This window comes from Hippopotamus amphibius, chromosome 15 (genome assembly GCF_030028045.1).
Source record: "Hippopotamus amphibius kiboko isolate mHipAmp2 chromosome 15, mHipAmp2.hap2, whole genome shotgun sequence".
Taxonomy (NCBI): Eukaryota; Metazoa; Chordata; class Mammalia; order Artiodactyla; family Hippopotamidae; genus Hippopotamus; species Hippopotamus amphibius.
The window spans coordinates 21269817-21292623 of NC_080200.1; positions in this window are offsets into that span (position 1 = coordinate 21269817).

The following is a 22807-nucleotide window of genomic DNA, read 5'->3' on the forward strand; positions in this document are numbered from 1 at the left end:
AGGAGGGGTAAGAACTGCAAGATGTCTCTAAACTGAGACCTGTTAGCCCAGCACATCAATATGTGTGAGCATCAGGCTCTTATAAGGGCAGTTTCTAAAGCGCAGCCAGACTGTCAGCAGAAGCTTCAGAAGCTCCTGTAGGTGGTACTGTGATGGTTGACCACCACTTTAGGCATTGGGTGAGCCTCTCTCATTCAGCAGCCCGCCACTCATAGCTTGAAACACCACCTCACTCTGCTATACACTTCCTTGGTCCCCATGTGTCTTACCTTGTGAGCACAAAAGAATTGGTGACCACTAGAGAATTGGTGTTAGTGAGAAAGGGAAGCCCGCCCTTTTCCCTCATCCCTGCCCCTTAGTGCTACTGATTGAAGGCATCTTGCTGTCTTCTTACCAGCTGGATCAGTGGTAAGTTCCTGTCCTGTCTTCTGTCCAAAATCAGTGGTTAGTAGATGCAAATTGGTTCTCAGCCCTGGGACATTTTTGGGAAGGATGTTGTGAACAGTACATCTCCTTGGATACCTGACACTAAAGCAGAGATGCAAAATGTGCATATATGTTGGAAGAGTGTCCCCAGTAAAGGGAAGAGCAAATATAAAGTTGTGAAAATGCGAGGAACTTGCCATGTCCTCTGAGTAGATAGTAGGCCCCGGGGGTGGAGTAGTGACCAATTGAAGAGTGCTAGGATATGAAGGCTTAGAAGTAATCAGGGAACAGGAATGTAGCACACTGGGGGACATGGTCTTTTCTTTAGAATTTATTCTAGGTATGGTGGAAATACTAAAGGTGTTAGTCATGACCTAATTTAGGCTTGGCAAATAGATGAGAGTGGAGGCTGGAGAGGTAGGTCTAAAGCACCTAAAGGAGATTATTCAGTCCTTTTTCAGGAGATGGTGGTGGCTTGGACAAGAACAAGAGAGAGTGCATGAGAAGAAACTGGTTTCGGGATAAGTTTTGATGACAGACATGCTGGGTTAGTTGACTATGTAGATACAAATGTTAGAGGGAGGCTGTACGAATTACCTAATGATTTATTCTGAGCAATTAAGTGAGAGGTACCATTCAAGGAGATGATGAAGTCTCTCGGAGACTATCCCTGGAGGTAGGGGTAGGGTGGGGGAATCAAGATCTAAGAAAAGGCCTGCTAGACTTGAGGTGTCTGTTGGAACTCTGAGTGTAGATGTCAGGTGGACAGGTGGAGGTTTGCATGCAAGGATCATCAGAAAGCATGGTTGTGCTGCTTTCTAGCTGTCTGACCTTTGGCAAATCACTGAGAAACACTTCCCTTTACCTTAAAAATGGGGATCAACTTACCCACTCAAGGACCTTTTGGGGAATACAAGTCCTGGCATGATTTAATATTTACATTAAAGGGGTATGGTGCAGTGAAAATGCTCAATGGAGTGACAGGATTTATTAGGAGGTAAACCCCAGGTAGATTAACTTGGGAGAGAGAAATTTATCATTATAAACCTGTCTCCAGGGAACAAACAAGGAGGGTAATGTAGGCAAACTGGTAAGGTAATCACCATCCTTCCCCCTGAATCTGGGGCTCCATTAGGTTCCCTTGACTCCTCCCTTTTATTGACTACTTTTTTCCTGTCTACGAGTTAATTTATTTTTTCTCATATTGATACTTGTTGCAGCAACATTTGTTGAAAAGGCATTCCTTTTTCCATTGAATAGTGTCTTAGCAACTTGCTCAAAAATTATGTGATTATTTTTGGGTTAATTTCTGTCTTCTCTATTTTATTCCATTGTTCTGTAGGTCTATCCTTTCTTCAATACCCCAGTGTCCTGATTGTGGAAATTTTCTAATGATTTGGGAACAGGATAAGTTTATGGTGTGAGCCTTCAAACTTTATTCTTTTTTTTCAAATTGTTTAGTCTATTCTGTTCCTCTTGTCTTTCCTGAATAAATGTAGAATTAGCCTGTTACTACCTTTGAAAAAAGCTTGCCGAGATTTTGATCGGGATTTTTTTCAATCTATAGATCAAACTGAGGGAAACTGACACCAGCATATTATTGAGGCCATCAATCCATGAACATGTCTTGACATGTATTTGAATCTTCTTTTATTTTTTTCATCAGTGTTGTGTAGTTTTCAATGTATATCCCTTGCATATATTGTACTGTTTTTATCTAAGTATTTTATTTAGTGCTATTATAAATGATATTTTTTCTTTTTTTTAAATAAATTTCAATTGTTCTTTGCTGGAATATAGGAATATTTTGTATACTGAACTTATATTTTGTGACATTTCCACTCACTTATGAGTTCTAGTAGATTTTTGTGGATTTGTTGGGATTTTTTAATGCAGAATATTACACCCCATGAACAGAGACACTCCTATTTTTTCCTTTCGAACAAGTATATCTTTCTTTTTCTTGTCTTATTGCACTGACTAGGACATCAATGTTATGTGTTGGGAGAGGTGAGAGTGCTGAGAGAGGGTATTTTTGTCTTGCTCCTTACCTTAGGGGAAAGTATTCATCTTTCATCATATATAATATAATGGTTATAACCATTAATATAAAAGGTTTTTATTAGGCTAAGAAAATTCTCCTCTTAGTTTCTGTAGATTTCTATCATGAACAAATGGTAAATACTATTGAAAGATTTTTACACATCCATTGAGATGATCATATGGTTTTACTTATTTATTCTGCTAATCTGGTGATACTACAATGATTGATTTTTCCATTGTTCAAACAACTTTGCTTCCCTGAAGTGAATCTCACTTGGTTGTGATGCATAGTTCTTTCTATATATTGCTGAAATTGTGTAAGTAAGCTTTTATTCAGTATTTTTGCATATATATGTTACTATTTATGATTTTCTTTTGTAATTGTGTTTCCCTTTCTTTGTCAGTCTTTGCTATCAGAGTGCACTGGCCTCATGAAATGAATTGGAAAGTCTGTCTTCCTTTTCTGGAAGAGCTTTGTAAAATTAGAATGTTTTCTTCCTTACATGTTTGGTAGGATTCACCAGTGAAGCATTTTCTTTCTAATTTATGGTGAATTTTAATAACAAATCAAATTTCTTTAATAGATGCAGAATTCTTACATTCCATGTTTTTCTTGTGTGTTTAGGTAGTTTGTGTCTCTCAAGGAATAAGTCCATTTCTCCTAAGTTGTGGAATTTATGAGGGTACAGTTCTTAGTATTCTCTTATTACCCTTTTAATGGCCATGGGATCAACATTGATGTCCCCTGTTTCATTCGTTATTGGTAATTTTTGTCTTCTATCTTTGTTTTTGGCCAGTCTGAAGAGAGGTTTATCAATTTTATTGATCTTTCCAGAAGAAACAAATAAAAGAGTTGAAAATGGTTGTGTCTGGGAGTTGGAATCTAGTGTGAGGCAGGTACTACTCTATCTGGTCATAAGCCTTTTAGAACCATTTGATTTTTAAACATTGCATATGTATTACTTCAACAAAAATAAGTTAAGACTACATATTTTAAAAAATTTTGTTGATCTTTCCAAACAATTGACTTTTCGTTCCATTTTTTTCTTTGTTTTGTTTTTTACTTCTCTGATTTCTGCTATAATGTTTATTATTCCCATTCTCTGCTTGCTTTCATTTAAAGTTACTCTTCTCTCTCTTATTCTTACATTCTTAGGTGTACAATGTACTGATTTGATATATTTATTTTGCAATGTGATTGCCATTGTAGCATTAACACTTCTATCACATCACACAATTATCATTTCTTCTAGTAGTGAGAACAATTAAGATCTAATCTCTCAGCAAGTATAATGTTTATAAAACAGCTCTGTGTTTATAATCACTTACTGTGTATTATATTTCCAACTTATTTATTTACTAGTTGTAAATATTATGTACCTTAAAACAACATGTCTTCCATTCCTCCACTCCTCAACCCCTGGTAACCACCATTTCACTTTCTGTCTTTTTGAGTTTGGTGTTTTTAGAATTAACATACATGACATATGATGTGGTATTTGTCTTTTTCTGTCTTTCACTTAGCCTCCTGTCCTTGAATTTCATCCATGTTGTTGCAAATGGTGGAATTTCCCTTTTCCTCATGGCTGAAGTGGATTCCATTGTCCATACATATCATATCTTCCTCATTCATCTGTTAATAAACACTTCTTCAATTGTTTCAGTATGTTGGCTAGTGAATATAGTGAAGCAATAAACACAGGAGTGCATATATTTCTTCAATAACCAGTTTTCATTTCTTTCAAATATATACCCAGAAGTATGATTGCCAGATTATAGAGCATTTCTATTTTTAATATTTTCAGGAACCTCTACTGTTTTCTATAGTGGCTGCACCAATTTACATTCCCACTAATGGTGCAGAGGGGTTCCCTTTTCTCCATGTCCTCGCCAACACTTTTTATTTGTTGTCTCTTTGGTAATAGCCATTCTGAAAGATGTGAGGTGATATTGTAGTTTTGGCTTGCATTTCCTGATGATTAATGATGTGAAGCATCTTTTTTAGTGTCTGTTGGCCATTTGCATTTATTTTTTGGCAAAATGTCTATTTAGGTCCTCTGCTCATTTTTAAAATCAGGTTTTTTTTTAGGTCGAGTTTTATGAGTTCTTTGTATATTTTGGATATTAACCCCTTATCATATATATAATTTGCAAATACCTTCTCCCATTCAGTAAACTGCCTTTTTTTGTTGATATTTCCTTCACTGTACAAAACTTTTTAGTTTGATGGTGTCCTAAATGTTTACTCCACTTTCATTTCCCTTGCCTGAGGAGACAGATAAAAAAAATTGCTGAGACTGATGTCAACCAGTTTTCTTCTAGGAGTTTTATTACTTCAGTACTTAATAATTAATTCATTTTGAGTTTATTTTTATTTTTTTCTTTAAGAACTTTTATTGAGATACAATTACATACAATAAACTGCATATATTTAAAGTGTACAATTTGATAATTTTTTTCTTATAAGTAATGTATATATGGCAATCCCAATCTCCTAATTCATTTCCCCCCAACATTTTGAATTTATTTTTGCATGTGTTGTAAGAAAATAATTGTTTAATTTTTTTTGCATGTAGCTGTCCAATTTTCCCAACACCATTCTTGAAGAGGCTGTCTTATCCCCACTGTATATTCTTGTCTGCTTTGTCATAGATTAAATGACTGTAGGAGCATGGATTTATTTCTTGGCTCTGTATTCTGTTCCATTGATCTATGTGTCTGTTTCTGTGCTACTACCAGACTGCTTTGATTACTGTTGCTTTGTAGTATAGTTTGAAACTAGGGAGTGTGACACCTGCAGCTTGGTTCTTCTTTCTCAAAATTGCTTTGGATATTTGGGGTCTTTTTTGTTTCCATACAAATTTTTTTAAGCTCTTTATTGGAATATAATTGCTTTACATTGTTGTGCCAGTTTTTGCTGTACAACAAAGTGAATCAGCTGTATTTATATATATATCTCCATATCCCCTCCCTCTCACAACTCCTTCCCACCCTCCCTATCCCAGCCCTCTAAGTCATCACCCATCATCAAGTTGATCTCCCTGTGCTATGTGGCAGCTTCTGACTAGCTATCTATTTTACATTTGGTAGTGTATATATGTCAATGCTACTCTCTCACTTCCTCCTGGCTTCCCCTTTGCCCCTCCCCACCCCCTGCCCTCTGTCCTCAAGTGCATTCTCTACATCTGCATCTGTATTCTTGCCTGTCACTGGGTCCATATGTACCATTTTTTTTTTTTTAAGATTCCATATATATGAGTTAGCATACATATTTTAGAATTATTTTTCTAGTTCTGTGAAAAATGTCATTGGGTATTTGATAGGGATTGCACTGAATCTGCAGGTTGCTTTAGGTAGTATAGATATTTTAACAATATCGATTCTACCAATCCCTGATCATGTCATAACTTTCCATTTATTTGTGTTGTCTTTAACTTTTTTCATCCAAGTCTTTTAGCTTTCAGAGGACATGTCCTTCACCTCCTTGGTTACATTTATTTCTAGGTATTTCATTTTTTTTTTTTTTTGATGAACGTATAGATGGGGTTTTCTTCATTTCTCTGGTAGATTGTTGTTAGTGAATAAAAATGCAACAGTTTTCTGTATATTAATTTTGCATTCTTTATTTTTACTGAATTCATTTATTAGTTCCAATAGTTTTTTGTAGAGTCTTTAGGGTTTTTTTAAAATTAATTAATTAATTAATTAATTTTATTGGCTGTAATGGGTCTTTTTTGTTGTGCATGGGCTTTCTTTTTAGTTGCAGTGAGTGAGGGCTACTCTTCGTTGTGGTGTGCTGGCTCCTCATTGCCATGGCTTCTCTTGTTGCAGAGCATGGGCTCTAGGCATGTGAGTTTCAGTAGTTGCAGCACATGGGCTCAATAGTTGTGACTCATGGGCTTAGTTGCTCTGCGGAATGTAGGATCTTCCTGGAGCAGGGATCAAACCCGTGTCCCCTGCATTGGCAGACAGATTCTCAACAGCTGCACCACCTAGGAAGCCCTAGGGTTTTATATATATATATAAATAGTTTATATATATATAGTATCATGTTATCTGACAATAGTGAAAGTTTTGTTTCTTCCTTTCCAGTTTGAATTCCTTCTATTTGTTTTTACTGTGTGATTGCTATGGCTGTAACTTACAATATTTTGAATAAAAGTGGTGAGAGTGGGCATTCTTGTCTTATTCCTGATTATGGAGGAAAAGCTTTCCTCTTTTCACCATTGAGTATTATGTTGGCTATGGGTGTGTCATATATGGCCTTTACTATGTTGAGACATGTTCCCTCTGTATTCACTTTATGGCAAATTTTTATTATAAATGCATATTGAATTTCTCAAATGCTTTTTCTGCATCTATTGAGATTATTGTGATGATTTTTAATCTTTGTTTTGTTAATGTGATGTAACACATTGATTGATTTGTAGATATTGAACCATCCTTGCATCCCTGGAATTAATCCCACTCGATCATTGTGTATTATCTTATAATGTGTTGTTAAGTTTTGTTTGATAATATTTGTTGAGGATTTTTGCATTTGTGTTCATCAGGGATATTGGCCTGTAATACCTTTTTGTGTGTGGTGTTTTTGTCTGGTTTTGGTATCGGGGTGATGTTGGCTCTGTAGAATGAGTTGGTAAGCACTTCTTCCTCTTCAAGTTTTTGAAATAGTTTGAGAAAAACCGGTATTATCTTTTCTTTAAATGTTTAGTAGAATTCCCTTGTGAAGCTGTTTGGTCCTGGATGTTTGTTTGCTGGGAGTTTTTGGATCACTGCTTTAATTTAATTACTAATAATCAATCTATTCATGTTTTCATTTCTTTCCTGGTTCAGTTTTGCAAGATGGCATGTTTCTAGATAGTTACCCTTTTCTTCTAGTTTGTGTAATTTATTGACATATAATTGTGTGTAGTACACTTTTATAATAGTAAGTATTTCTACTGTAAGTTTGTAACTTCTCCTCTTTTATTTCTGAATTTATTTAGTTTGACTGTCTCTTTTCCTGATGAGTCTGGATAAAGGTTTATCAATTTTGTTTATCTTTTTGAAGAACTAGTTCTTAGTTTCACTGATCTTATATTTTGGTCTCTTTTTTATTGCAGTATAGTTGCTTTACAATGTTGTGTTAGTTTCTGCTGTACAATGAAGTGAATCAGCTATATATATATATATATATATATATATATATATATATGTATATATATATCCCCTTTTATTTCTGCTTTTATCTTCATTATTTACTTCCTTCTACTAACTTTGGGCTTTGCTTGTTTTTCTTTTCCTAGTTGTTTTTAGGTGTAAATTTGGATTGTTTATTGGAGGCTTTTCTTGTTTCCTAAGGTAGGCCTGTATTGCTATGAACTTCCTATATTTATTTATTTACTTATTTATTTATTCATTTATTTATTTAACTCTTTATTGGAATATAATTGCTTTACACTGTTGGGCCAGATTTGCTGTACAACAAAGTTAATCAGCTGTATTTATACATATATCTCCATATCCCCTCCCTCCCATGACCCCTTCCCACCCTCCCTATCCCAGCCCTCTAAGTCATCACCCATCATCAAGTTGATCTGCCTGTGCTATGCAGCAGCTTCCCACTAGCTGTCTATTTTACATTTGGTAGTGTATATATGGCAATGCTACTCTCTCACTTTATCCCAGCTTTCCCTTTACCCCCCCCACCCTGTGTCTTCAATTACGTTCTCTACATCTGCATCTTTATTCTTGCCCTGTCACTGAGTTCATCTGTACCATTTTTTTTTTTTTTTTTTTTAGACTCCATATATATGAGTTAGCATATGAATTTGTTTTTCTCTTTCTGGCTTACTTTGCTCTGTATGACAGACTCTAGGTCTATCCACCTCATTACAAATAACTCAATTTCATTCCTTCTTATGGATGAGTAATATTCCATTGTATATATATGCCACATCTTCTTTACCCATTCATCTGCTGATGGACATTTAGGTTGCTTCTGTGTCCTGGATATTGAAAATAGTGTTACAATGAACATTGTGGTACATTGAACTTCCCTTTTAAAACTGCTTTTGCTGCATCCTACAGATTTTAGAAAGTTGTGTTTTATTTTCACTTGTCTCAAGGTATTTTTGGATATCCTCTTTGATTTCTTCATTGACCTGTTTCTTGTTTAGTAGCATGTTGTTTAGGATCCACATGTTTGTATTTTGTTCATCTTTTTTTGTAGTTGATTTCTAGTTCCATGCTGTTGTGGTTAGAAAAAAAAGTTTGATATGATTTCAGTTTTCTTAAATTTATTGAGACTTGTTTTGTGACCTAAAATGTGATCTATCCTGGGGAATGATTGTTCTGCATTTGAAAAGAATGTGCATTCTGCATTTTTTGGATGAAATGTTCTTTATATATCTCTAAAGTCAACCCAGTCTATTTTGTCTTTTAAGGCCTGTGTTTCCTTATTGATATTCAATCTGGATGATCAGTCCATTGATGCAAATGGGGTGTTAAAAGTCCACTATTATCATTGTATTACTGTCAATTTCTCCCTTTATGCCTGTTAATACTTTCTTCCTATATTTAATGCTCCTAAGATCAGTACATACATTTTTACAAGTTTTATATCCACTTCTTGACACTTTTATCATTATTTAATGCCCTCTTTTTCTTTTGTTACATTCATAGTTTTAATATCTATTTTGTCTGATAGGACTATTGCTATGCCAGTTTTCTTTTAACTTTCATTTAATTGGAATATCTTTTTGCATCTTTAACTTTGTGTGTGTTTAAGATCTGACATGACGCTTTCAGCAGCATGTAGATGGGTCTTGTTTGTTTATCCATTCTTCCACCATGTTTTGGCCTGGAACATTTAGTCCATTTTTTTTATGCCATACCAGGTGGCTTATGGGATCTTAGTTCCTCAGCCAGGGTTTGAACTCTGGCTCTCATAAGTGAAAGCATGGAATCTTAACCACTGGATCAACAGGGAATTCCCTATTCTATTTATATTTAAAGTGATTATGGATAGATATGAGCTTATTGCCATTAAAAAAAATTTTGTGATTATTTTAGTAGTTTTTTGCTGTTCCTTTCCTCTTCTTTTAGTGTTTTCCCTTGTGATTTGGTAATTTTCTTTTAATGTTATGGTTTGATTGTTTCTCTTTATTTTTTTGTGTCTCTATTGTAGGTCTTTGGTTTGTGGTTACAATGAGGTTCATATATATCAATTTCTCTCTCTCAAAATATATGTGTGTGTATAAAAATATATACACATATTTATATAGTTATAGTTACATGTATCAGTTTACTTTAGCTAATAGTTGCTTGAGTTCAAAGACATTCTAAAAGTGCTACATTTTTACTCTCTTATCCTACTTTTTTATGTTATAAATGTTATAGTTTACATTTTTTTACTTAATGTAGTTATAGTGGCTTTTACACTTTTGTCTTTGAACCTTTGCACTAGCTTTTTAAGTGCCTGATCCACTGACTTTACTATATATATATTCTTTTATCAATGAGATTTTTTTCTTTCATACATTTTCATATATCTACTTATTACCTTTTCTTTTCCACTTAAAGAAGACACTTTAACATATCTGGTAAAGCCTGGTAAGTGGTGATAAACTCCTCTAGTTTTGCTCTTGTGGGAAACACTATCTTTCTTTCAAGTCTCAATGATAACCTTGTTGAATAGAGTATTCTTCATTGTAAATTTTTTCCTTTCAGCCCTTTAATACATCATACTTCTACCTTTGGCCTGATTCTTGCTGAAAAATCAGCTGATAGCCTCATCAGTTTTTTTCTTGCATGTGACTAATTGTGTTTCTCTGGCTACCTTTAAAATTCTCCTTTTAACTTTTGTCATTTTAATTATGATGTGTCTTGGTGTAGATCTCTTTGGGTTCATCATGTTTGGGACTCTCTGTGCTTCTTGTACCTGGGTATCCTCCCCACATTAGGGAAGTTTTCAGATATTATTTCTACAAATAAATTGTCTTCCAGTTTCTCTCTCTCTTCTCTTTCTGGGATTTCTATAATGCATTTGTTGATATTCTTGACATTCTCTCAGAGGTACCTTAAACTATTCCTCAAATTTTTAGTTGTTTTTTTTTTTTTCTGTTCTGATTGGGGATTTTCTACTATTCTGTCTTCCAAGTAGCTTATGCATTCTACTGTATCATCCAATCTGTTGTTTTTGCTGTGTATTTTTCACTTCAGTTATTGTACTCTTCGGCTCTGATTGGTTCTAATTCTGTTGAAGTTCTCACTGTGTTCTTGTATTTTCTCCTGAGTTCAGTGAGCATCTTTATGATCATTACTGAAACCCTTTATTAGGTAAATTACCTATCTCCATTTCATTAGATTTGGGGGGGGGGCAGCATTATCTTGTTCTTTTGTTTGGAACATATTCTTCTGCCTCCACACTTTGACTTTCTGTGTTTGTTTCTATGAACTTGCTAAAACTAGTTTCCTCTTCTAGTCTTAAAGGCATGGCCTTGTGTAGGAGCACTCCATATGTAGGCTACATGTTCCTGAGTTTCATCAGGCTGGATGAAGCTGGAATAGGCACAAGCCAGTGGTTCCTGGGATGTGCAAGACATGAGCTCCATTTGTAGTACAACTGTTTCTGGAGTGGTTATGAGTGGGGAGGGTTGGTCACCAAGGCCACCTTGGTGGGATAGATGTAGCTGGAGCTGGTGCAGGCTGGAGGGACTTTCTCAAGGTGTTCTGGACTGAGCCAGGGCTGCCTTGGTGGATGTTGTATCCGGAGTGGGCACAAGTCAGATTTTTCATGGGGTGTACTGAGCTGGGTCAGGGCCACATTCACAGAATGGCTGGAGTTAGAGTGGTACTAGCTGAGGTTTTTCACAGGTCATATTGGGCCAGCCTGGTGAGGGAGAAACTTGGTGGGATGGCTGTGGTTGAGTGAGTACAGGCCAGACTTTTCTCAGAGTGCACTGGGCTGGGCTGAGGTTGCCTTGGTAACATGTCTGGAGCTAGAGTGAGCATGAATGGTAGAGGTCCCTGGGCATGCCAGGCCAGCTGCAGTGTTCTTGATGGGGTGACTGATGCAGAAGAAGGCACGGGCTGGGAGGCATGCTGGTGTAGCCTTGTCAGGGTGGCTGGAGCACCAAGTGATTTTCAAACTACTGCCTTTGTGCTGGGACTTGGAGTGAGTTGGTTTGTGCACAAGCCCTTTAAGAGCAAAATCCTGGTTTCCTACAGCTCTCTGGCTTTTCTGGGTGAAAGCCCTGCTGGCTTTCAAAGCCAGGAATTTTGGAGGCTCCACTTCTGGGCCAGGCCCTGAGGGCTGTTAATACATGATACAAACTTCGTAGTTTGTGATATCCTCTCCTGCTTGTGGGTCACTGCACCAGGGGTGTGGGTCCTGACTAGAATGTGTCTCTGTCCTTCCTACCTGTCTCAATGTGTTTCTTCTTTCAATCCTTAATTGTAGATAGTTGCTCCACCAATCTTCAAGTCATTCTCAGAGATAGTTGTTATATATGTATTTGTAGTTTTGGTGTGTCCATGGGAGGAGATAAACTCAGGATATTTCTAGTCTGCCATTCTGATCCCACCCATATATGATGCCTTTTTATTTTGTTAATTATTTCTTTTGCAGGGCAGAAGCTTCTTATTTTCATGCAGTTCTATTCATTGATATTTTTACATTCTTTTTAGTTTTGGTGTCATATTTAAAAAAATCACTGCCAATGTCGAAAATCTTTCCCCCATGTTTTCTTTTAGGTATTTTAGGTATCAAGTTTTATGTTTAAGTCTTTAATCTATGTTGAGTCAAATTTTATGAGTGGTGCAAGATAAAAATCCAATTTTATTTTTCTGCATGTTTTCCCCACATCATTTGTTGAAGAGACTATCCTTTCCCCCTTGGGTGTTCTTTTCTCTCTTGTCAAATATTAGTTGCCTGCTCTTTATTGGGATTTAATTCTGAGGGCTGTATTCAGTTTTAGTGGTCTTTGGGTCTATTTTTATGTCAGTACTATGCTGTTTTAATTACTATAGCTTTGAAATCAGGAAGTGTGATGCCTCTGTTTTTTTCCTTCTTTCTCATGATTGCTTTGGCTATTTGGGGTCTTTGTGGCTTCATACACATTTAGCATTCTTTTTTCTATTTGTATGATAAATGTCATTGAGGCCTTTGGTTTTAGATAGTTGAGGTCATCAGGAAAGCAAGTGATGAGGACCAGTTGGTAAGAAGGTGGAGGCATGGCAGCAGAGAAAGATGGAAGGAAGCATGAGGACAAGGAAGTTCCCAGAAGCTTGCTTTCTTTCCAGCCACCCATTCCTGGTTCTGATCCATGTATCCCTTATGACCATGTCCAGAGCTTTTCTAGTGGCTTCTTATTTCCAGTCAGCCTTAAGTCAGTGAGTTTTTCAACTTGATCTTTCTCAGCTGCTCCTGGCTCAAGCTGGCTTGGATCCTGGGGCTTAGATGCATCAAATAAGGCCCTGGGATGTGATTTTTAACCCTCCTTGGTGCTGAGGCCTCAAGCTGCATTCAGGCCAGGCTTCTTTTCTTGGGTTTCTGGGAGGGCAAAGCCTGGAGAAGGCTACCAGGAGATCCCAGACCTAAGTGAAAGAAGCATCTGGAAATAATGCACAGGGATTGTTGAGGGGAGAAAGAGGAAGAGGACAAAGCAAACAGAAAAGTGATAGTGATTGAATTGGATCTTTAGATGGTTTGGGGCAGCATGGCCATTTTAACAATATTAGCTCTTCCAATTCATGAACACAGATATTTTTCTATTTGTTTGTATCTTCTTTGGTTTCTTTTAACAAAGTCTTATAGTTTTCATTGTACAGAACCTTTCACGTTCTTGTTTTTCTAGGTATTTGTTTTTGATACTATTGTGAATATGGTAGCTTTTTAAATTTTCTTCTTCTGATGTTTCATTGTCATTGTATAGAAATGCAGCTGATTTCTGTGTATTGATTTTATGTGCTCCAATTTGACTGAATTCATTGATTAGATCCTATGGTTTTTTTCATTGAGTCTTTGAGATTTTCAATATATAAGATTATGTCATCTGCAAATAAAGACAATTTTTCTTCTTTCTTTCTAATTTGAAAACCTTTTATTTCTTTGCCTTGCCTGATTGCTATAGCTAGCACCTCCTTCTAATATTATTTTGAATAACAGTGGTGAACCTGGGCACCTTTGCCTTGTTCCTAACCTTAGAGGAAAAGCTTTCAATTTTTCAGTTTTATAATGAGGTGGATAGAACTACAATCTGTCATACATAGTGAAGTAAGTCAGAAAGAAAAGGACAAATATTGTATGCTAACTCACATATACGGAATCTAAAAATGGTACTGATGAACTCAGTGACAAGAACAAGGAAGCAGATACAGAGAATGGACTGGAGAACTCGAGGTATGGGAGGGGGCGGGGGTGAAGGGGAAACTGAGAAGAAGCGAGAGAGTAGCACAGACATATATATACTACCAACTGTAAAATAGTCAGTGGGAAGGTGTTGTATAACAAAGGGAGTCCAACTCGAGGATGGAAGATGCCTTAGAGGACTGGGGCAGGGAGGGTGGGGGGGACTCGAGGGGGGGCGTCAAGGAAGGGAGGGAATATGGGGATATGTGTATAAAAACAGTTGATTGAACCTGGTGTACCCCCCAAAAAAAATAATAAAAAAAAAATTATACTCCATTGAGTATATTAGCACTGGATTTACCATATATGGTATTTATTATATTGATATATGTTCCTTCTACATCTAATATGTTGAGGGGTTTTGTCATGAAAAAAATGTATTTTTCTCAAATACTTATCTACATCTATTGAGGTGATCCTATAATTTTTATCTTTCATTCCACTAATGTGATGTATCACATTTATTCATTTAGGTGTGTTGAGTCATCCTTGCATCCTGGGGGTAAATTTCACTTGGTCATGTAGTATAATCCTGTTAATGAATTTTTAAATTTGGTTTGTTAGTATTTTGTTGAGAATTTTTCACCTGTGTTAATCAGGATAATGGTCTACAGTTTTCCATTCTTTTAGAGTTCTTATCAGGCTTTGGTGTCAGGATAATGCTGGCTTTATAAATTGAGCTTGAAAGTGTTCCCTTCTCTTCAGTGTTTTGGAAGAGTCTGAGAAGGATTGGCATTAGTTTTTTAAATGTTTGGTAGAGTTTTCCAGTAAAGCCATCTGGTCCTGGTGGTTTCTGTGTTAGGGGTTTCTGGATGTTCTATAGATGTCTGTTAGTTCCATTTATTCCACTGTATGGTTTAAGTGCATTTTTTCCATTTTGATTTTCTGTCTGGATGATCTATCCATTTTTGAAAGTGAAATATTGAAGTCCCCTACTATTATTGTGTTGTCTATTTCTGCCTTCATATCTGTTAGTTTTTGCTTAATATATTTAGATGCATCAATGTTGGATGTGTATATATTTATTTATTTGTCTTTCTCTGTTTGTCTTACTTCACTTAGTATGAAAATCTCTAGATTCATCCATGTTGCTGCAAATGACATTAATTTGTTCTTTTTTAGGGCTGAGTAATATTCCATTGTATATATGTACCACATATTCTTTATCCATTCCTCTGTTGTCCTGGCTATTGTAAATAGTGCTCTAGTGAACACTGGAGTGCATGTATCTTTATTGTTGGTTTTCTAAGGAACCTCCATACTGTTCTCCATAGTGAATGTACCAATTTACATTTCTACCAACAGTGTAACAGGATTCTCTTTTCTCCACACCCTCTTTAGCATTTACTGTTTGTAGATTTTTTTTTGAGTAATGAGAATGTTCTGAAATTGATTTTTTTCAAAAATAAATTTGTTTTATTAGTTATCTATTTTATACGTATTAGCATATATATTGTAGATATTTTTGTTGATGGCCATTCTGACTGGAGTGAGGTGATACCTCGTAGTTTTCATTTGCATTTCTCTAATAATTATCAAAGTTGGGCATCTTTTTATGTAACTTTTGACCATCTGTGTGTCTTCTTTGAAGAAATGTCTATTTATTCCTTCTGCCCATTTTTTGATTTTTTTTGTTTCTTTGATATTAAGCTGCTTGAACTGTTTGTATATGTTGGAGATTCACCCCTTGTCTATCATATCATTTGCAAATATTTTCTCCCATTCTGTAACTTGTCTTTCAGTTTTCTTTATGGTTTCCTTTTCTGTACAAAACTTATAAGTCTATTTATTTATTTTAAAATTTTATTGAAGCATAGTTAATTTACAATGTTGTGATGTTGTGTTAGTTTCAGGTGTACAGCTAATTGAATCAGTTATGCATATATACATATCTCCACTCTTTTTTTAGATTCTCTTCCCATGTAGGTCATCACAGAGTATTGAGTAGAGTTTCCTGTACTATACAGTTGTTCCTTATTGTTTATTTTGCATATAGTAGTGTGTATATGTCAATCCCAATTTCCTAATTAATCCCTCTCCCCCTTTCCCCCTTGGTAACCACAAGTTTTATTTTTTCTACATCTGTGACTGTATTTCTGTTTTGTGAATAAATTCATTTGTACCATTATTATTTTTTTTTTTAGATTGCTCATATAAGAAATATCATATGGCATTTGTCTTTCTCTGACTTCACTCAGAATGACAATCTCTAGGTCCATCCATGTTGCTGCAAATGACATTATTTCATTCTTTTTATGGCTGAGTAATATTCCATTGTATATATGTACCACATCTTCTTTATCCATTCCTCTGTTGATGGACATTTAGGTTGCTTCCATGTCCTGGCTATTGTAAATAGTGCTGCAATGAACATTGGGGTGCATGTATCTTTTTAAATTTTGGTTTTCTCTGGCTATATTTCCAGGAATGGGATCATTGGATCACATGGTAGCTCTTTTTTTAGTTTTCTGAGGAACCTCCATACTGTTCTCCACAGTGGATGTAACAGCTTACCCTTCTGCCAACAGTGTAGGAGGGTTCCCTTTTCTCCACACCCTCTTTAGCATCTAATGTTCATAGATATTTTTGATAATGGCCATTCTGACTGGTGTGAGGTGATATCTCACCAGTTTTCATTTGCTTTTCTCTAATAATTAGTGATGTTGAGCATCTTTTCAGATGATCTTTGACTATCTGTATGTATTTTTTAGAGAAATGTCTATTTAGATCTTCTGCCCATTTTTTGATTGGGTTGTTTGTTTTTTTCATATTGAGCTGCATGAGCTGTTTGTATATTTTGGAAATTGATCCTTTGTCAGTCACTTCATTTGCAAACATTTTCTCCTATTCTGAGGGTTGCTTTTTCATTTTGTTTATGGGTTCCTTTGCTGTTCAAAAGCTTTTAAGTTTAATTAGATTCCATTTGTTTATTTTTATTTTTATTAGTCTAGGAAGTGGATTAAAAAGATCTTGCTGTGATTTATGTCAGAGAGTGCCTATGTTTTCCTGAGAGTTCTATAGTATTTGGCCATACATTTAGGTCTTTAATCCATTTTGAATTTATTTTTTTGTATGGTGTTAGAGAGTATCCTAATTTCATTCTCTTACATGTGTCTGTCCAGTTTTCCCAGCAACACTTATTGAGGAGACTGACTTTTCTCTATTGTATGAGAGTGAGTCAAAAATTATCCACACTCTGGCTATAGAATTTACAGAAGTTTTAATATAACTGGAGTATGGATAATTTTTGACTCATCATCATATATTCTTTCCTCCTTTGTCATGGATTAGTTGACCATATATGAATGGGTTTACCTCTGGGCTTTCTATCCTATTCCATTGATCTCTATTTCTTTTTTTTGTGCCAGTATCATACTCTTTTTATTACTGTAGCTTAGTAGTATAGCCCTTAAATGTAATTACATCCTATGTTATTCTGTTTTTATTTCCAGTATTCTAGGAGATGGATACAAAAAGATATTCCTGTGGCTTATGTCAAAGAGTGTTCTGCCTATGTTTTCCTCTAGTAGTTTTATAGTATTTGATCTTACATTTAAGTCTGTAATCCATTTTGAATTTATTTTTGAGTATGATGTTAGGGAATGTTCTAATTTCATTCTTTTACACGTAGCTGTCCAGTTTCCCCAGCACCATTTATTGAAGAGACTGTCTTTTCTCTATTGTATAATCTTGCCTTCTATTTCATAGATTAATCGGCCATAGAAAGGTGGGTTTTCTATACTGTTTCATTGATTTATATTTCTATTTTTTGTGCCAGTATCATACTGTTTTGATTACTGTAGCTTTGTAGTATAGTCTGAGTCTGGAAGGGTTATGCCTCCAGCTTTGTTCTTTTTCCTCACTATTGTTTTGGCAATTCTGGGTCTTTTGTGGTTGTGTATAAATTAAAAAAAAATTTTTTTTGTTCTACTTCTGTGAACAATTCCATTGGTAATTTGGTAAGTTGATAGGGATTGTATTGAATCTGTAGATTGCCTTGGGTAATATAAACATTTTGACAATATTGATTCTTCTAATCCAAGGACACAGTGTAATTTTCCATCTGTTTGTGTCATCTTTGATTTCTTCCATCAGAATCTTATAGTTTTTGGAGTGCAATTCTCTTACCTCCTTAGGTAGGTTTATTCCTGAGTGTTTTTTGTTTGTTTGTTTGTTTGTTTGATGTGGTGGTAAATGGGATTGTTTCCTTAATTTTTATTTCTGGTTTTTTGTTGTTGGTGTGTAGAAATGGAACTGATTTCTGTGTATTAACTTTGTTTCCTGCACTTTCCTGAATTTATTGAAGAGTTCTAGTAGTTTTCTGGTATTGTCTTTAGAATATTCTGTGTATAGTACCATGTCATCTGCAAACAGTGACAGTTTTCCTTCTTCTTTTCCAATTTTGATTCTTTTTATTTCTTTTTCCTCTCTGACTTGGGCCCTCTCCCTTTTTTCTTGATTGGTCTGGCTAAAGGTTTATCAATTTTGTTTATCTTTTCAAAGAATGAGCTTTTAGTTTCATTGATCTTTTCTCTTGTTTTCTTAGTCTCTGTTTCATTTATATTTCATTTATTTCTGCTCTGATCTGTATGATTTCTTTCCTTCTACTAACTATGGGATTTGTTTGTTCTTCCTTCTCTAGTTGCTTTAGGTGAAATTTTAGGTTCTTTATTTGAGATTTTTCTTTTCTGCTGAGGTATGCTTATATCACTGTAAATTTCACTCTTAGAATTGCTTTTGCTGTGTCTCATAGATTTTGGATTCTTGTGTTTTCATTTTCCTTTGTCTCCTGGTTTTTAAAATTTCCTCTTTGATTTCTTCATTGGTCCATTGATTGCTTAGTAGCATACTGTTTACCCTCCACATGTTTGTGGTTTTTGCAATATTTTTCTTGTAGTTGATTTCTAGCCTCATAGCATTGTTGTTGGAAAAGATTCTTGAAATAATTTCAGTTTCCTTAAGGTTAACAAGTCTTGTTTGTGGCCCAGTATGTGATCTATCCTGCAGAATGTTCAATATACATTTAAAAAGAGTGTGTATTTCTGCTTTCAGATGGAATGCTCTATAAATATCAATTAAATCCATCTGGTCTATCTTTAGTGTTATGCTTGGATTCCTTTTCCTTTATTGTGTGTATATCTATTATAGATTTTTGTTTTGCAGTTATCTTAAGATTTTTGTATAGAAGTCTATTTTTATATGTGCTTATTTTGTTTCTGATCTCTTAATTTCAAAATGCATTTTATATACCCTGTATTTGTACTCTCCTCCACTTATGATTACTGTTTTTAATTTTATATTTTCCATCTAATTGTTTTATATGTAGATGTTTTAGATTTAACCCATGACTGCTTTTTGTGGATACAAATGATTTTACTACCTTTGTTTTTTAACCTCCCTACTAGCTTTGTGTGTGATGATTCTTTACCTTTATTGTATGTTTTCTTTTATGAAGGAATTTTCCATTTTGTACTTTTCTTGTTTCTAGTGGCCTTTTTTCCCAATCTAGATAAATTCATTTAGTGTTTGTTGTAAAGCTGGTTTGATAGCTCTAAATTCTTTTAGCTTTTGCTTTTCTGTAAATCTTTTGATTTTTCCATCAAATCCGAATGAGAGCCTTGCTGGGTAGAGTATTCTTGATTGTAGGTTTTTGTCTTTCATCACTTTAAGTACATTGTGCCATTCCCTTCTGGCCTAGAGAGTTTCTGCTGAAAAATCAGCTGATACTCTTTTGGAGTTCCCTTGTGCATGTTGCTTTTCCTTTGTTGCTTTCAATACTCTTCCTTTATCTTCACTTTTTGTCATTTTGATTACAATGTGTCATGACGTATTCCTCTGTGAGTTAATCCTGTATGGGAATCTCTGCACATCCTGGACTTTGGCAATTGTTTCATTTCCCATGTTAGGGAAGTTTTCAGTTATTGTCTCTTCAAATATTTTCTCAGATCCTTTATTGCTCTCTTCTTCTGCTGGGACCCCTATATAGCAAATATTAGAGTGCTTGATATTGTCCCAGATGCACCTTAAAGTGTCCTCATTTCTTTTCATTTTTTTTTCTCTTTTCTGTTTGGCAGCAGTGATTTCTACTCCTTTGTCTTCTAGCTCACTGATCTGTTATTCTGCCTCATTTTGTCTACTATTGATTCTTTCTAGTTTATTTTTCATTTAAGTTATTGTATTCTTCACCTCTGGTTGTTCTTTATATTTTCTAATTTTTTGCTAAAAATTTCTAATTTCTTCCTCTGTGTATCCATTCTCCTTCTTAGTTCTTTTCCTGGGTTTTGTCTTGTACCTTTATCTGAAACATATTCCTCTGTCACCTCATTTTCTCTAAATTGCTATTTATATTTTTAATGCATGTAGTATGTTGGTTACATTTCTCAACATTGGAGAAGTGGCCTTCTGTATGAGACATCCTTCGTGTTCCAGTAGTGCACTCCCTTCTAGTCACCCAAAGGCCATGGGCCAGCTGGTCCCAGGTAGTGCCTAGCCTGCATTTGTAGACTCTTTAGGCTGTAGTACTGTAGTTTTCTTGCTTCTAGTGTCTGTCACATGGTGGGTGAGACTGGAGGCTTGTGTAGGCTTCCTGGTGTGAGGGGCCAGTGCCTGCCCCCTGGTGGGTGGAGCTGGGTCTTGGTCTTCTGGTGGGCAGGGCCGTGTCTGGGGACTTGCCCAGAGGTGACCGTAGTCTTAGGAAGTCTTTTGTCAACCTATCTCCTGATAAGTTGGGCTGTGTCCCCACCCAGTTTGTTGTTTGGCCTGAGGTATCTCAACACTGGGGCCTATTGGCTGTTGGGTAGAGCCAGGTCTTTTTGCCAAAAACATCAGCCTGCAGGGGAGCAACTGCTTAATGAGTACAGGGTTTCCTTTACAGGTGCTGAAAATGTTTTGGAAAATTTTAAAATTTTAATTGCCAATAAAATATTTGGAATTACATAGACATTGTACAACATTGTGAATGTACTGAATGCCAGCAAACTTGTTGTTTAAAATGGCAATTTTTAAGCTATGTGAATTTCACCTCTATTTAGAAATTTCACATAAATCTATCCATCCATACACCCATCCATCCTTCTGGGGCTTTGACTGAGATTGAATTGAATCCACAGAATGATTGAGAAGAACTAACAGCTACAATAGTGAAGGTCTGACCTGTGAATGTCTTCTTTATGTAAATCTTTCACATCTTTTAAAATTTATTTCTTTATTTTTTATTTACACATCTTCTTTACATGAGAGCTTAATTTCTTGTAGAAACATTTTCTATAGTTTCCTTATTCATATACAAGGAAATAATGTGAATTCTTACTTTTCTCTGGAAGAAGTAGCATAATAGACATCCGTTTTCACTAAACAATCTTTTGTAGAGATCTTTCCATGTCAGTACATAGAGAGCATTCTCATTCTCTCACACTGCATAATATTCTACATATACGGATGTATCATCACATACGTAGCCAGTCACCATGGATGGACTTTGCGTATGTTTCATCTATGGTGAAGCTGCAGTGAGTGATGTTGGATGTGTATGACTTTGCAAATGCACAGGTATATTTGAGCAGCCAGCTCTGACTCCCCACTCTTCCTTTAACCTGGTGTGTATGGCCCCAGCTTAATTGGGGCCAGAAATCAGAAAACAGAGTCTGTCTCTAGAAGAGGTTTCTCTTAATCAAGCCCCTAATTTTCCAGCTCATGGGAGTGTGGATAGGGCTCCAGGGTACAGCCCCTTCAGTCACTGCCTCACCCTAACCCCATTTCCACTGGGCCAGATCCAGTTCCTTATTAGCACAGGTGAGCACCTCCACATACACATGCACACTCACTGAGGTGCAAAAGAAATTATTTTCAGGTGCTGAACTCTTACCTACTTCTGTCAACTAAAAAAAAATACACAACCTAAAAGCTGAGAATTATGAGTATGTTTTATTTGGGGCATTACTGAGATTTTCAGCCTGGGATACAGCCTTTCAGCTCCAAGGGACTATTCTGAAGAGATAAGGGAGGATCCAGGATATATAGGAGTTTTTGGAAAAAACAAAACAAAACAAAACAGATAGTCTGAACATCAAAAGATTACTGCTAATTAAGGAATGTCGGACATCTCAAGTTAATGAACTTAGCTCTTTTCTAAGTATGGGAAGATGCAAGGGTCTGAGTGTCTGCGCTGATTGAATTATTCCTTTGATATGAACCTTAGCCATCTAGACCCAGAGTCCTGTTTATCTTCATGCTTCATTCCCCTTGGTGTGAACCATCCAGATTGGCTGCAGAGGCTGATGATTTGGCAGCTGCAACATTCTTTGTTTACTGAAATGGCAGGTGACATTCTTTGCCCAAGTTTTCCTCAGGAAATCAGTGCTTGGATGACTACTGGACAGGGAAGAGTTGACCCAAGATGCAGAGCACACTGGGACATGGCCTAGGAGGAGCCTCCAGACATGAGACTCACAGAAGTGAACATCAGTGGAGGCCATCCCTGGGAAGGAACTGAGATATCCCTGCCTGGTGACACATCAGGCCTGTGGAGGCCTCTCTACAGCCTGGGGTGGAGAGTGAGAGGAAGGGCAAGAGAAGAAAGCAGAAGAGGGGGGCATCTGTGGGTTGCAGCACAGGGCAGGCAAGCACCTGGAGAGACCAGGCTTACTGTCCCTCCCCTCTCCAGAACCACCACCCAACCTCCTGTCTAGGCTGTTCCTGGCACTGTGCTGCTGTCCTTCTCAAACCAAATGATCCAAGCTGTGGATAAAGGAAGAAATGACAGAAGGAGTGAAGAGGTGAAGATGGATTGGGGATAATCCATGCTTCTCTGTGCTTCCCTGTATGTCTGGGTAACTGCCCCCCATTTCTCCATTCCTATTCCATTTCCAGTATTATAGGTATTTTTTCTCACATAAAGGATAAAAACAAATACTCCAGAATCAAGTGTATGTCAGGAGAAGAAGT